General features: G+C 44.4%; 1 protein-coding gene across 5 annotated transcripts in view; it reads left to right on the forward strand.

The window, feature by feature from the left end:
* The window catches only part of LOC122718624 (myocardin-related transcription factor A-like), a 153,613-nt gene that overhangs the window by 101,261 nt on the left and 39,158 nt on the right, over nt 1-13,194 (forward strand). For 2 of the 5 annotated variants that reach the window (XM_043943819.1, XM_043943822.1), the window contains exon 1: nt 11,949-12,399. The exons of 2 other annotated variants lie outside the window; for them this stretch is intronic. The gene's annotated coding sequence lies outside the window, so the exon portion shown is untranslated. Of the gene's footprint in view, nt 1-11,948; nt 12,400-13,194 lie in introns of those variants that run through there. One more of the 5 variants, XM_043943821.1, reaches the window with a different exon arrangement.

Genomic DNA, 13,194 nt, shown 5'->3' on the forward strand with positions numbered 1-13,194 from the left:
TTTTTTCTCAGTCAGAGAAGAAACACGGCCAAAACAGCACGCGCGAGGCGAGGGGATCGAACGAAGCGAAAAAGGGTTTATTATAATTCATTCCGACCTCGTTCCGTTGTGGCGGCATACACGTTGGAAATTACAACGTTTCCCCCGGATCCTCTATCTCCTTTCCAACCTACTTTGATGGACGTGACGTTTTAATAATCTCATTTTAATTGGCGTGCGTGTGATGCAACGCCAACGCCACTCGTCGCGTTTTAACGACGTGTAAAGTGTATACGGGGCCAGGTATTAATTTCTTATTTGCTTTTAGAAACGCGTAACAAATTCGACGGCGCCCTAATGATCCTCGATCCTCGTGTGTACGCGGCTTGCTGCAATTAACCGTGCCCCTTTTACTAATTTTTTTCGTTTTCTTTCTTTTCCTTTTTCTTTTTTCTTTTTCTTTTTCTTTTTCTTTTTCTTTTTCTTTCGCGGGAAGGGAATATTTCCCTCGTTTCGAACGCAGAAAAAGGAAATCGAACCGGCTGTCGATAAATCTCGCGGTCACGCAAATTCTGCTCGCTTGAAAACACAGAAGCGGCCCGGGATACCGTATAAAGTAAAATGGCACCCGGTGCCAATTAGGAGGCGGTTGAAAGTGAACTTCTTGTAATAAATTTCTGACGTGTACAGAATCGTGAGAAAGCAAGTCATAGCTCTTGGTGAACGAGTATAGAACAATTTGCCTACTGGCTACCTTCGCAGGTACCATTTTGGATCGACTCATAGATATATATATACGTATTTACTAATCTTTACTGTCACCGATATCTTGTCAGGAAAAAGTATTATATTTTCAAAGTTTCAATTCTATTTTTCTTTGCAATATTCCCTTATTAGAATGAATTAACTTCTAAATTTCTACAAATTTAAACGATGCGTGGAATTTTATATTTTGCAACGTAATTTTTACGAAATTGGTAAATTTTTATAGACGATATTCATACTCGTGATGCTTATATTAATATACACGAACACTTCTTATATTCATCGAATATACATATATATATATATATATTCTTTCCGAAGGCGTCACGAATTAACAACGACAATCATCCTTGCCAATTTACGTATTCCGCGTAAACAACGTCCCACACTGTTCGAGCAAATACCTGTATAAAAATCACGAGTTAGCCGCCAATCGTCTTCCCCGTTAATCGTCGCCATGGATTTTATCGTATTTCTGGCATTCGTCTTCTGCCAGAACAAATAAACACGTTCGTAACCGGTGTGATCGCCATCGCGATAATTGCCTCCATGCTTATCGTCCGCTTACGAATTCGTGCTGCCCACACGAGCGCGGAATCGATTCACGATATCGAGAAGGAAAATTTTATTCGGAGCGCGTGCCATTTCGGACGACCACGCATTCAAGCCTTTATCGAATGCTCAACGGATTTTTGGCACGCCACGGGCCGCGATATGAATGGACGATCTGTTAGCCAGTATACGAGCTCGAGCCCGTTTCCGCATGCCTGTCGAGGATCCTCTTTGAAATTATTTTGTTGCTCGCCACCGTGAGGTGGAAATCCATGTTTTACGATTATTTCAGCTTTGAGCAAATATTGTCGGACAAAATTGATATTGCGAATTCGGACATTTGAAGCAATTGTTATATCCGCGGATAGAGATGAACGCTTTTGCTCACGTTGACCGCTTAATTTGTCAGCTTTATCGCCCCTATTATCGCTAATCCTAATCTTTTGAATGTCTGAGGGAACAGTGCAGGGAGAATTTTAAACGTTGCACGTCGGCAGAACATCTTTATCGAAGATGAGTATCCTCGTGATGATTCGATGATACGTGTTTACGTATATTCTTTAATTAGTTCGTTGTGGTAATTTGGAAATTTTTATTTTCGATTTTATGGAAATACTTCAAATGTTTCTCGAATATTTGTGTTATCCATATATTTTGATATTCCGTCATCTATATCGTTCTCCTAATTATCCTAATTGCTCGAAGAGGAAAATGCACACAAGAGAGGTTATACACACATATATATATATATATATATTGTCTAGAAGAATTATTCGGAGGTTAGATCACTGGTCACGTATAGCGCGTTGTAAATTAAATGCCAGTGACGCACAATGACATAACTTGCACGAATTTCTTCACGCACAATTTATTTTATTAGTCTACCGGTTGCCAAACGGGCACTCGTCTTTTTCATCGCACCAACCGAATTTTCAACGAAGGTGAACTCGTACAGTTGTTTGCTAAATAGATCCCTACAAATCTCTCCAACTCGGAGACACGGCTATTCCGCGTCTATGTCCCGAAAACAAGAGGATTACGATTCCGTTTGATCTTTCAAGCGATTCTGCACCTTGTATCTAACCGTACCGTTTCGGTTATGACTATCACATCTCCATAAATCTTTCCCTCATAGACGAGGAATAACCTGCGCACTTGTAAATTGTAGATACGGAGACGAAAATGAATTTTCAGATACGTAAAATTTTATGAAGCTCCAATTCCCCCCCCTCTTGCTCCCTTTCTTAACAAAGTTTAATCTTTGAGATTCTCCAAACCTCAAATTCGTGTTTAAACAATCCAAGAAATCTATCGTCTATACCAATTAATTAAATTTTCGAAATTTCGAAAAGCTTCTTTGATTTAAAAAAGATTTCTATCGTCAAGAGTTGAAAAATTGGAATATTTCTTTGATAATTCGCGAATAAGAAGAGCGTTATGAGCGAGATTGAAGTGAAGTAAACGCAACTTCGAGGGGTTCTATTGTTAGCCGTAGGCAAAACGCGCGAAAGCCAAACATTCTTTCGTATCGCGAATATGTGGGTCATCATCCATACGTTTCCTTGTTTCGAATCACGAAATTCGAATTTTTGCTTCGCATTTATATTTTTTTCTCTTTCTTTCATTCTTTCCTTTTTCTCTCTCCCTTGCTCGGTAATTTTCTCTTTCGTCAATGTCGCGGCACCGGCCATAAGGCAAATATTATTCACCGGCAAAAGGTTATCGCGGAATAAACTGCACTGGCGCCGGCCACCGGTCCGTGAAGTTTATTTCGCGGCGAATTAAATTAGTCCCGCGGCGAAACGGCCGCGATAAATCTCGGTTCAACTATTAGGTTCGACTATCGTGCGGATTTATAATAGAAAATTTAAATACACGCGAGCGAGAACTTTTTCCAAACATATTTTTATTCGAGAATAAATGTAATTACACGTTCGTTTTTTTACTTTTTCCCGAATGGTATATAAAAAATTTCTTAATAACCGATCGATTGTTCCGATATATCTTATATCATATCTATACAATATAAATATATATGTATATATTAACCCTTTGGATTTTCAAAAGGGTTAATTTTTTCATAATACCAGCTCCCACGTCAAACATTCAGATACTCTCGTTCTCGGATAAAAAAATCTCGACTCGTCGATACGAAATTAATCCGAGCAACAATTCGAATCCCGATAACAACACGATTAAAAACGATTTTTAAAAGGGTCAATTTATTTTTCATAATATCAGCTCCCACGCCAAGCATTCCTTCGTTCAAATACCCTCGTTCTCGGATAAAAATCTCAATATGGCCCACCGATACGAAATTAGTCCGAGCAACAATTCGATAACAACACGATTAATTCCGAGGAGGGGAAGGTTAAATCTGCGAATTTACGAACTGGCGGTTCGAGGCAGCCTTATTGTAGCGGAAAGTATTCTCTTTCGATAATATAAAGAAGTTCATAATGCGCGACACACCGAGGCTTGCGCGTGGGCGTAATTGGCCTGCGTAACGCAGCGCCGCTTTATGTCGTAACACAAACTCCTTGAACTCGTGTGTTGCTCGGCCGCGGAAAGTGTTATAATGTCGCGCGACGAGCACGCAACCCGGCAAACCTCTAATTGCCCAATAAACAGAAAAAGACGGGAGGAGGTCGCGTGGAAAGGGGAGGAAGAATGGAAAGTCGGATCGAGGGTTTATTATTGAGGGGGGAGAGAGAGAGAGGAGGGGACGCGCGCCGGATTTTATAGCGACAGCTTTTATTGCGCACTACCGTTCCTCTCTTTCTCTCCCTCCCTCCCTCCCTCTCTCTCTCTCTCTCTCTCTCTTTCCTTCCCTCGAATATTCATCCGTTGAACATGCCGAAATATATTGCCGATAAATACAATTTTATCATCGAGGAATTTTAAGTGGTGCCGGGTGCGCGCTCTTCGATCGTCTTTGCCGTAAGGTAATGCCGTCTCCTTTCCATCTCTTTTAGTTCTCGTTCGATTTCGATTCGTCTCTCTCTGTCTCTCTGCCCCTCTTTGTCGAGCGATACCTTCGATTGCGCAACGTCCCTCCGCCGCGTCATCCCTCCACGAGTCGCAGAATTATTTTACGATCCGCATCGCGCCGCTCTTAATTTCGCGCCGTTGCTGACTCTCTAAACGAGAGAGTGTTTAACGCCCTCGAATGCACGGGAATGCATAAATTAGCGGGCGAGGATCGTGTAAATCTTTTGGTCGAATTTTCGGCCACGGTGGTTACACCACGCAATACCGATCCGATCTGTTGAGTCATAACGAAGAATATAATACACACACCTTTACCTTCTAATATCCCTTTATCGCCTTTCTTTGTAATTTTCTTCTTTTTTTTTTCCAAACCTAATCTAAGTGAAATAGAAAAGTAAAAATTCAAAATTAGTAAAAAATATATATAGTTGAATTATTTTCTTTTAAAGATTTCTTTATGAATATTGAATAATTTAACAAACAAAATTTTTCAAACAAATAATCGAAGATTGAATTTTCCAAGTCGTGTATTTGTTTTTTTCATCAAGAAGAAGAGAACGTGTTTTTCATCAACGTGTGAAACGGACGGTATACCGGTTGAATAAGGCTTGAATGAACATTGAAATACGACGCGCTTTTCCACGGCACCCAAGTCTCTCGAGCCTCTTCGAATTCCTGCTTCGTATCCGCGCGGCACCCACGATCAACTAGTTCAGGTGGCTGTGTTTACAGGCCACTTCAGACGAGCTACGAGACCGATGCTTATCGCATAATACGGGAACCTGCCTCTGAAAAATCGGTCAAGTGTCGGTTGAGAAAAATTTTTGGTCGGCCTCGTGAGAAATTTTAATCGGACCGTCCTCGAAACACGCTTTTTCTTTAAAAACTCATTTACCCGAGCAATGCTCGAATCGAATATTAAATTGAACGTATGCTTCCTTTTAAAATAATTCTGATAAAATGTTGTGAATTGAACGTGATTAAATAATTGGTTTACACATTTTTTTTAAATAACAGTATTCGTTAAATTTTCTTTTCTTATTAATTTCTTATCGATCATGTATCGAAAATGTTAAAAAAACCTAATTATAAATCTTTGTGATATCACGAATTTGTATTAAATTTAAATTTTGAAAAAAATGCCACAAAATTTACTTAGAAACTGTAGAGATGTATGTGAATGTAAAATAAAATATAAAATTGCATTATATGATGTAATTAACGATTAAGAAAAAATAATCGTTAAAACGATTTTTATCTAAAGATCGATTTGAAAATAGCACGACGAAACCAGAAGAAAAATATCCACTTTGGCGCGTTGTTGACGAAACTTTTTTTTCCGTCTTTCAACAATTTTGTTGAATTATTGTCCGATATCATCAGAAATATTTCAAACGTTCACCTTCGCAATCGCGGCGAATTTCTCGAAATTAATCGTCCCTGGTCGCCGCCTATATATGACAGCATTGCAGGCGCGTTAAAGATACAGGCGCAAACGGTAATACAAATTGCAGATAATTGGAACGGTAACTGTGCAACATTGCTCCGATCGAATTCGATCTCGTCTCTAATGGGACGTTTATATCGCATCGTCGTTCGCGGTTTAAAGAATTCCAATACTCGTCGGGACTCGTGGCGGCCATCTTGCTCTCCGAAGATAATTAGCTGCCGTTCCAATAATAGAGACATTTAGAAGTTCCAAGACTTCCAACTTCGGAATAAAAAAAAAAAAAAAAAATCTCCTCCAACTCCCTTTTCCAATTTAATCGCGTTGCAATTAACTCCGATCAACAATCGGATAACGGATCGGTGAGTTTCGATTTTTGACCCAAATTCCCCTCTCGTTATTTATTTTACGCATCGACATATTATTAATGGATCCTGGAGTATTGCTATTTTCTTATTCAATCTCGAGACAAATCTCAATTTATCATTAATAATTACCGATAACGATCGAGCCTTAAAGTTCGCGATAAACAAGAATGCGAACCTACGAACGCCGATTAATCGTTGGGGGAAAATCTTTTGATGAAAATTGATCGAAACCGGTGCTCGAGGATCGTCGATCCAGGATCCATGATCCGTTAAACCGGTGGAAACGAGCGGCGAAAATTGCGACCAGTCACGGTCGCAAAACCTCGTGCGAAACATTCGTTAACATTCCCAACACGCGGTAATGATCGTCGAGTAAGAAGCGGCATTCACCTCGCGATTCCCTCGGACAGTGCGTTAGAAAATTAATAGAACAACCTTCGAGCGGATCGTGGCAAAAACCACCGTCTCTCCGCTCCTCCTCCTCCTCCATCTCCTCCTGCGCCATCCTCGATGACGAGGAGGATCGCGCCATCGAGTTATTCATAAATTAAGAAGGGAAGGTCGTCGACTATCGATGGACTGCGAGGCCGCTAATTAACGTTTATAGCCGATTTTAGATCGAAGGAGGAGGGACCAAATTTCAGAGAAGAGGGGGGGGGGAGATAATTTCTCCAGCTTGTTTATGAACTTGGTGTTGAGAGTTATCGTCGCAGTGGTAGTTAATCAAGCCAGTTAATTAACGGGGCTATGTAAAATATCTATACCAACGACGACAAGCTGATTAATCGCGATTAACTCGCTCGTTCCGAATTTTCGTCAAATTTGCCGCTAACTCGAAAGATAGTCGATTAATTTCGATAGTTTATATGGTTATTATGTAGTCGAATAAATATAAATCGTATCATAAAGTGGATTAATTCTTTATACGTTGAATACTTGATTCCCATTTTCTCGTGTTACGTAAGCATCGTTTTAATTAACGATACTAAACGTACCAGTACCAGAGTTTTTAATTAATTGTTAAGATTTCTTTGGCTTCTCTTTAGTTTTCGTCTCATTGTTGCATTAAGAAGAGATTTCCTTGCTTATTCTTCGATCTCCTCTTCCTAATCTAACTTGTATTTTCTTTGTTCGAACAACGACCTTATTCACTTTATTATCTCTGATGAGGTTTTTTGTTCGATGCACACAACTCGGCCACGATCCATCCTCGAGTTCGAATCGCTCCAGTTCTCGAGGTGTCATCGGATTTTCAACAGGTCGGACTTAATATTCGATTCGAGTTCGGATTATCGGAGCAGCCAGAACGAGAATGTAGGGAGGGGGAGGCGGCTCGTTAGACGTTAACCGTGTCGTTGCATCGATCAGTCCCACGGTCTGGGTGTAATAAGCGGATAAGAGACACGACAATCGGAACGATTTGTCAACGAGATCGTCTGCAAGGATCTCTCCCTCTAAGCCCTGTTTCCTTAATCCACCGCGACGAACAACCGACTGTCAATAAGATCGACTTTTTGGCCTGCCTTTTCGCGGGCCTTCTTTCGACTTCACGCTTGTTTTCGCTCGAGAACGCGAGAGTTATCATCGCCTGACACGTATTATATTCCATTTTTTTATTTTTTTGTTTCTTTAATCGTCTCAGGTTTAAGGAAGATCTTCATAATCGCGACGAAAATTTAATTCTTAAAATCGTAGGCTTTATCGATGGCTAAATGAAACACGTTTCGGAATGCAATTTTATTCTCTTATTCTCTTCTCCATTTTTCCATTTTTTGATACTTAACGAGTTGATATTTTAAGTAATTACTGTTCTTCTTATTTATATTTTCTACATTCTACATTGTCTAAACACAACAAGTGTTTCTCGTTAATTCTTCTCTGGTGATGTTCCAACTTACGTTTCTTCAATAGACAGTCCCCCCTCGTTGCCGGGGGCCAACCATCACATTCTTTGAACAACTTTATGAGATCAGAATTCAGAAGTTTGGATGACGCCCTTCTGGCCGGACGTAGGCGAAGCCGGACGTTGTTTCGGTAACCGTTCGAAAACGCGAGGCCAACGTGGGCGGTAGCGAGCAATTCCGAAATCGACTTTTCGATTTACAAAACACAGAAACGGTGGGCGAGAGAGGTGACCCGATCGGCGACGAGCACGCCACGGGTATCTGGCGGGCCCCCACCCCGCGGCGCCAACTTATCACGGACGAATCGGTCGCGTGGGCGAGTTCACTTCCGGTCAAACGATCGGGCCCCCTTCTCCTCGGATATCGCGTCTGATAATTATCTTCCCGATCGTTCGAGAAAAGTATAATAAACGGGCCCTTGTTACGATCTTTGTTCTGTACGACTATCCCTCGAATCTAACCCTTGCGCGTGTAATTGGATAGCCACTTTTCTTGTTTTCGACAATATTGCGAATTATGCTATGGACACGTTCATAGGTTCTTCTTCTTTTTGTAATAACTAGGTAAAATGCTTTTCCACGTAGGAGAGATTGTTGAAAAAGGAAAAATTGAATATAATTAATAACAATATTAATAAGAATAACTTTTGTCTAAAAATACAAAAAGTTTAAAGTTTAAAATTTATCTTTTGCTTGACAGAGCTTTGGCCAGAATTCGAGGGAAACGTATGATCGTTTTTCTTAATCGATCGAAAAAGGGAAAATTGAATATAATTAATAACAATACTAATAAGAATAACTTTTGTCTAAAAATACAAAAAGTTTAAAGGTATCTAAAGCTTGACAGAATTTTGACCAGGATTCGACAGGAACATATGATCGTTTTTCTCAGTCGATCGAAAAAGGGAAAATTGAATATAAGTAATAATAATATTAATAATAACTTTTGTCTAAAAATACAAAAAGTTTAAAGATATCTAGAGCTTGACAGAATTTTGACCAGGATTCGAGAGGAACATATGATCGTTTTTCTCAATCGATCGAAAAAGGGAAAATTGAATATAAGTAATAATAATACTAATAATAACTTTTGTCTAAAAATACAAAAAGTTTAAAGGTATCTAGAGTTTGACAGAACTTTGGCCAGGATTCGAGGGGAACATATGATCGTTTAAAATTCCATCGGCGTTTCGCGGAAGTCTGTACTTCCTCGGGTTTTCGGCTCCTCCCTCCCCNCAGAGCTTTGGCCAGAATTCGAGGGAAACGTATGATCGTTTTTCTCAGTCGATCGAAAAAGGGAAAAATTGAATATAAGTAATAATAATACTAATAATAACTTTTGTCTAAAAATACAAAAAGTTTAAAGGTATCTAGAGTTTGACAGAACTTTGGCCAGGATTCGAGGGGAACATATGATCGTTTAAAATTCCATCGGCGTTTCGCGGAAGTCTGTACTTCCTCGGGTTTTCGGCTCCTCCCTCCCCGGCCCATCCATCGGGTAATCCTATCACGCGCCTTGTTCCCTTCGCCCTTCGTGTAACTTTTTTACAGCTCGTGTTCAACGCCGGATAATCGGTTTCTTCGCGACACTCGCCGCGACACCGGCCCGCGCCTTGTTGAACGAGGGCCTGGATTTATGAATCTCGTTTACGAGCCGCTTTTAAAAACTCGAAGAGAGAGAGAAAGAGAGATAGAGAGAGAAAGAGAGAGAGAGAGAGAGAGAGAGAAAGAGAGCTTTCCTTCCGGTTAAAAAGTCGCGGCCGCCTCTCGAGAAAGATGCGCTATTTATGCGGCCATTAGCTTACGATCCTCTTCGTTCGTTTATTCTATAAATACGCTGGTGCGCGATGCAGCACCAGTCCTCGTTCCGTCATCTTTTCCCAGATATTCGTAAACCACCAAAGCATCGAGCCTGGCTCTCGTCTCGACCCCTCGGCTGTCTCATCTATTCCACCGTCGAGAAAGCTACGATATCGCGGCTGTGAAACGGACCCGGTCTCTCTGAAACCGATGCGCTTCCCGCGCAAAGATGGGACGGGATATATTTCGACGAGAGGCCTGTTCCGCGGTATTATACGCCGCGCGGAAAATAGATTGGCTCGGCAACTACTGAAACTGCACGCGAAACTGATTCATTTCATTCCCGACAACATTCGTTTTTTATCGTACAAATAAAAGATCCGCATTCGACGGACGGATCGAGGTAACGAGAGATTCGATACGAAATCGAATTCATCGGCGAATAAATCATCGTACTCGTTCAAAATTTTATTCTAAATAATTTTTTTTCACGAAATTGCCCGCGATCTCGACGACGAGTCGCCCCTGCCTTTTCTTTCACGCGAGAGCGATTGTTCGGTCGTCGTGCGAGGTCCTGCCGATTTTCGAAGGGTTCTCTCGCTCTCGCTGCGGAGGAGAACGTGCGCGCGGAAATGAGTTAGGGGCCGGTGATTCGGTCGGTCAGCCGAAAAATTCGCGGCAGTAAACCACCGCGGTACGCCACGGCTCGTTATCAATCGTGCGCGGTAGAGTATATACGAGCTGACTCGGGGCACGCGCCTGGCGGGGTCGTAGGCCGCCCCACCCCTACCTTCATCCACCGTGCCCTCCCTTCCCCCCCCCCCCCCTCCCCTCCCGCCGCCTCGACGGCGGAGAAAAAGGCCACCGAGCGAGTGGAAGAAGGACAGACCGGGCGCCCCCCACCCCTGCGCGACGAGGAACGGGGCCCGCGGGCCCAGTCCTCCCACTCGATGCTGCCCCCTCCCCCCACCAACAGGCCCTCGCTACCCCCACCACCGCGCCGCGGAGCAGTCCTCGACGATTCCCCTCGACCCGCCTCTGCATCGTTTTGCACTCGCTGCGCAGGATGCCACGACAGTGGCTCTCTCTCTCTCTCTCTCTCTCTCTCTCTATATTCCTCCGCACCGAAATCTTCCCTCCCCTCCTTCTCCTTCGACCTCCTCAAAGATCCTCTTTGAGGATCTTTTCTCGCTCGTCTCGTTTGTCTCGCTCGTCGCATTCGGTCGGATTTTCGACTCGGAAGATCGCGTTCGTACGGTTCGATCGGATGTTGTCGGCCACGAATACGCGCGCTAAGGTTTCGCGTTTCGTTGGTGGGAAGCGAGAGGGAGCCGGAGAGGAGCCTCTCCCTCCGCCGTGGGCTCGGTGTCACGGGCCAGCGGTCGTAATGCGGCCCACACGCGCGCTCCACACTGGCGCGCAAATCGCATAAACACGCGCGCCGACGCATACAACGGGGAACGGTGGGGTAGGGACGTTGGGCGACGAAGCGGTCCTACCTCCTGCAGGGGACCGTGTCACGTGGCCCCCAGGCCGTGTACCAGCACGCAGCGCACAGGCTGTGCTCTCTCGTGAGCGGCGCACACAACACCAGTCAGAGACGAGCCGAGAGACCGGGCGCAGATCGCACTCTCTCTCCCAGGAAGCGCGTGCTTTCTCCCTCCCTCTCTCTCTCTCTCTCTCTCTCTCTCTCTCTCTCTCTTTCTCTTTTTCTCTCCGCCTCTCCTTCTCTCTCTCTCTCTCCCTCTCTCTCTCTCTTTCTCTCTCCCTCCCTCCCTCTCTCCCTCCCTCCCACTCTCTCCCCTTTTTGCCTCCCTCTCTCCGTCGCCGCCCGTGCACGTCGCCCGTTCTTTCTCTCGCTCTCTCCCTTTTTCCCCATTTCTATCGCGTGTCGTGCCGCGACACGACGCGCCGCGCCGCGCGACACCGCATCGAACCACCGGCCGACCGATCGATCCATCGATCCATCGATCGATCCGTCCATCGATATATCCGCCACCCCCGCCTCCGACCGATTCCACCAAACGCTGGGAACGGCCGCGTTGCTGTTCGCCTCGAGCCTCGAGCCTCGAGCCTTCGAGCCAACTCTTCTCCGCCACGTGCGCGCGACCGACCCTCGGTGTTGTGCGGTATTTATAGTGCGCGAACCCCGAACGGTCAACCCCGAACGTGCCGCGCCGTGTCACGATATACGCTGTAGGGTGTTCGACCCGAGGAGAGAAGGGGAGTTTTTTTCCACTTCTGGTGGCCCGAGTAGGGGAAAAAAAAAGAAAAAAGAGAGGGAAAGAGAGTTTGTCAGAGCACAGGATTGCCACGAGGAGCACGAGTGTTTCTTTTGTGCTTGGTATATATATATATACATATTTACGTACTCCGTGATCGTGGTGTTTTCGTGGAGGGATAAAAATAAGAAAGAAGTACGACGAGAATTTCGACGGTGGTGAAGTTGTGACTTGTGACTTGTGCTTGTCGATAGTGTGTGTGTGTATGTGTGTGTCGATCAGAAGAACGGTGTGGTACGAGGTGTGCCTCGCCTAACATGCTCCTGCTCGACCGCCGACGCTCCGCCTGCTCCTCGCGGATGAAATTGAATGGTGCGCATCCTGTCGTTATCTCGGATAGCCCGCTCTTCCCCGCTCGTCCTCCTTTGTGCCTCCGCGCCAGTTTTTCTGCCGTCGTCGTGCCTGTGCAACTCCGTTCGAGAAGTGAATATTTAGGGGGGGAGGGGATGATAAACTCGTCTATGCGCGTGATGAAGAAATACTTACGGAACGAATAAGTAATAATCCCGTCAGTGACGTATGCAGACATCTGTGCTGGAAATCTCGACAAACCATCCAGCCTGTACGAGTATGCCCTTCTCCGTTTGAAAAATCGCTCTTGTTAGAGTACAAGGAGTACAACATTGTCACGTATCTTCCTTCTAACGACGCAATAATCGAAGGGCTCTTTAGATTATTACTTTCGTTCTCTCGCTCCACCTCCGGTGTCCGCTTCCTTGCAATGCCCCCTCGAGGAGGGAGGAGGAGAGGTATCCTCCTCGAGGAGAGGAAAAAAGAAAGGAGAGGAGAAAGAAGGAAAGGAGAAAAGGAGAAGAAGAAGGAAAGGGACTCTCGTTTTTCTCGCCTTACGTTTCGGTTACTACGTGGGTTTCGGTTAAGTGGATTTTACGCGACGGTGAGGGATTGGACTCGAGGTCCTCGTCGTCCACCTCGTCGGAAAGGCGACAATGTTTGCACCAATCCTTTCGTCGAGCCTACGCGATAATCTACGCTCGCGAAATGAGCTTTGCTATTTTCGATCGTCGGATCGAGGGGGGAGGGGGGCAGCCGTCATCTCGTCGAACAAATCGGCGCCGCTAACGATCTGGCCGGGCAGAAATTTATGGC

This window comes from Apis laboriosa, unplaced genomic scaffold (genome assembly GCF_014066325.1).
Source record: "Apis laboriosa isolate Shangri-la unplaced genomic scaffold, ASM1406632v1 scaffold66_cov157, whole genome shotgun sequence".
Classification (NCBI taxonomy): domain Eukaryota; kingdom Metazoa; phylum Arthropoda; class Insecta; order Hymenoptera; family Apidae; genus Apis; species Apis laboriosa.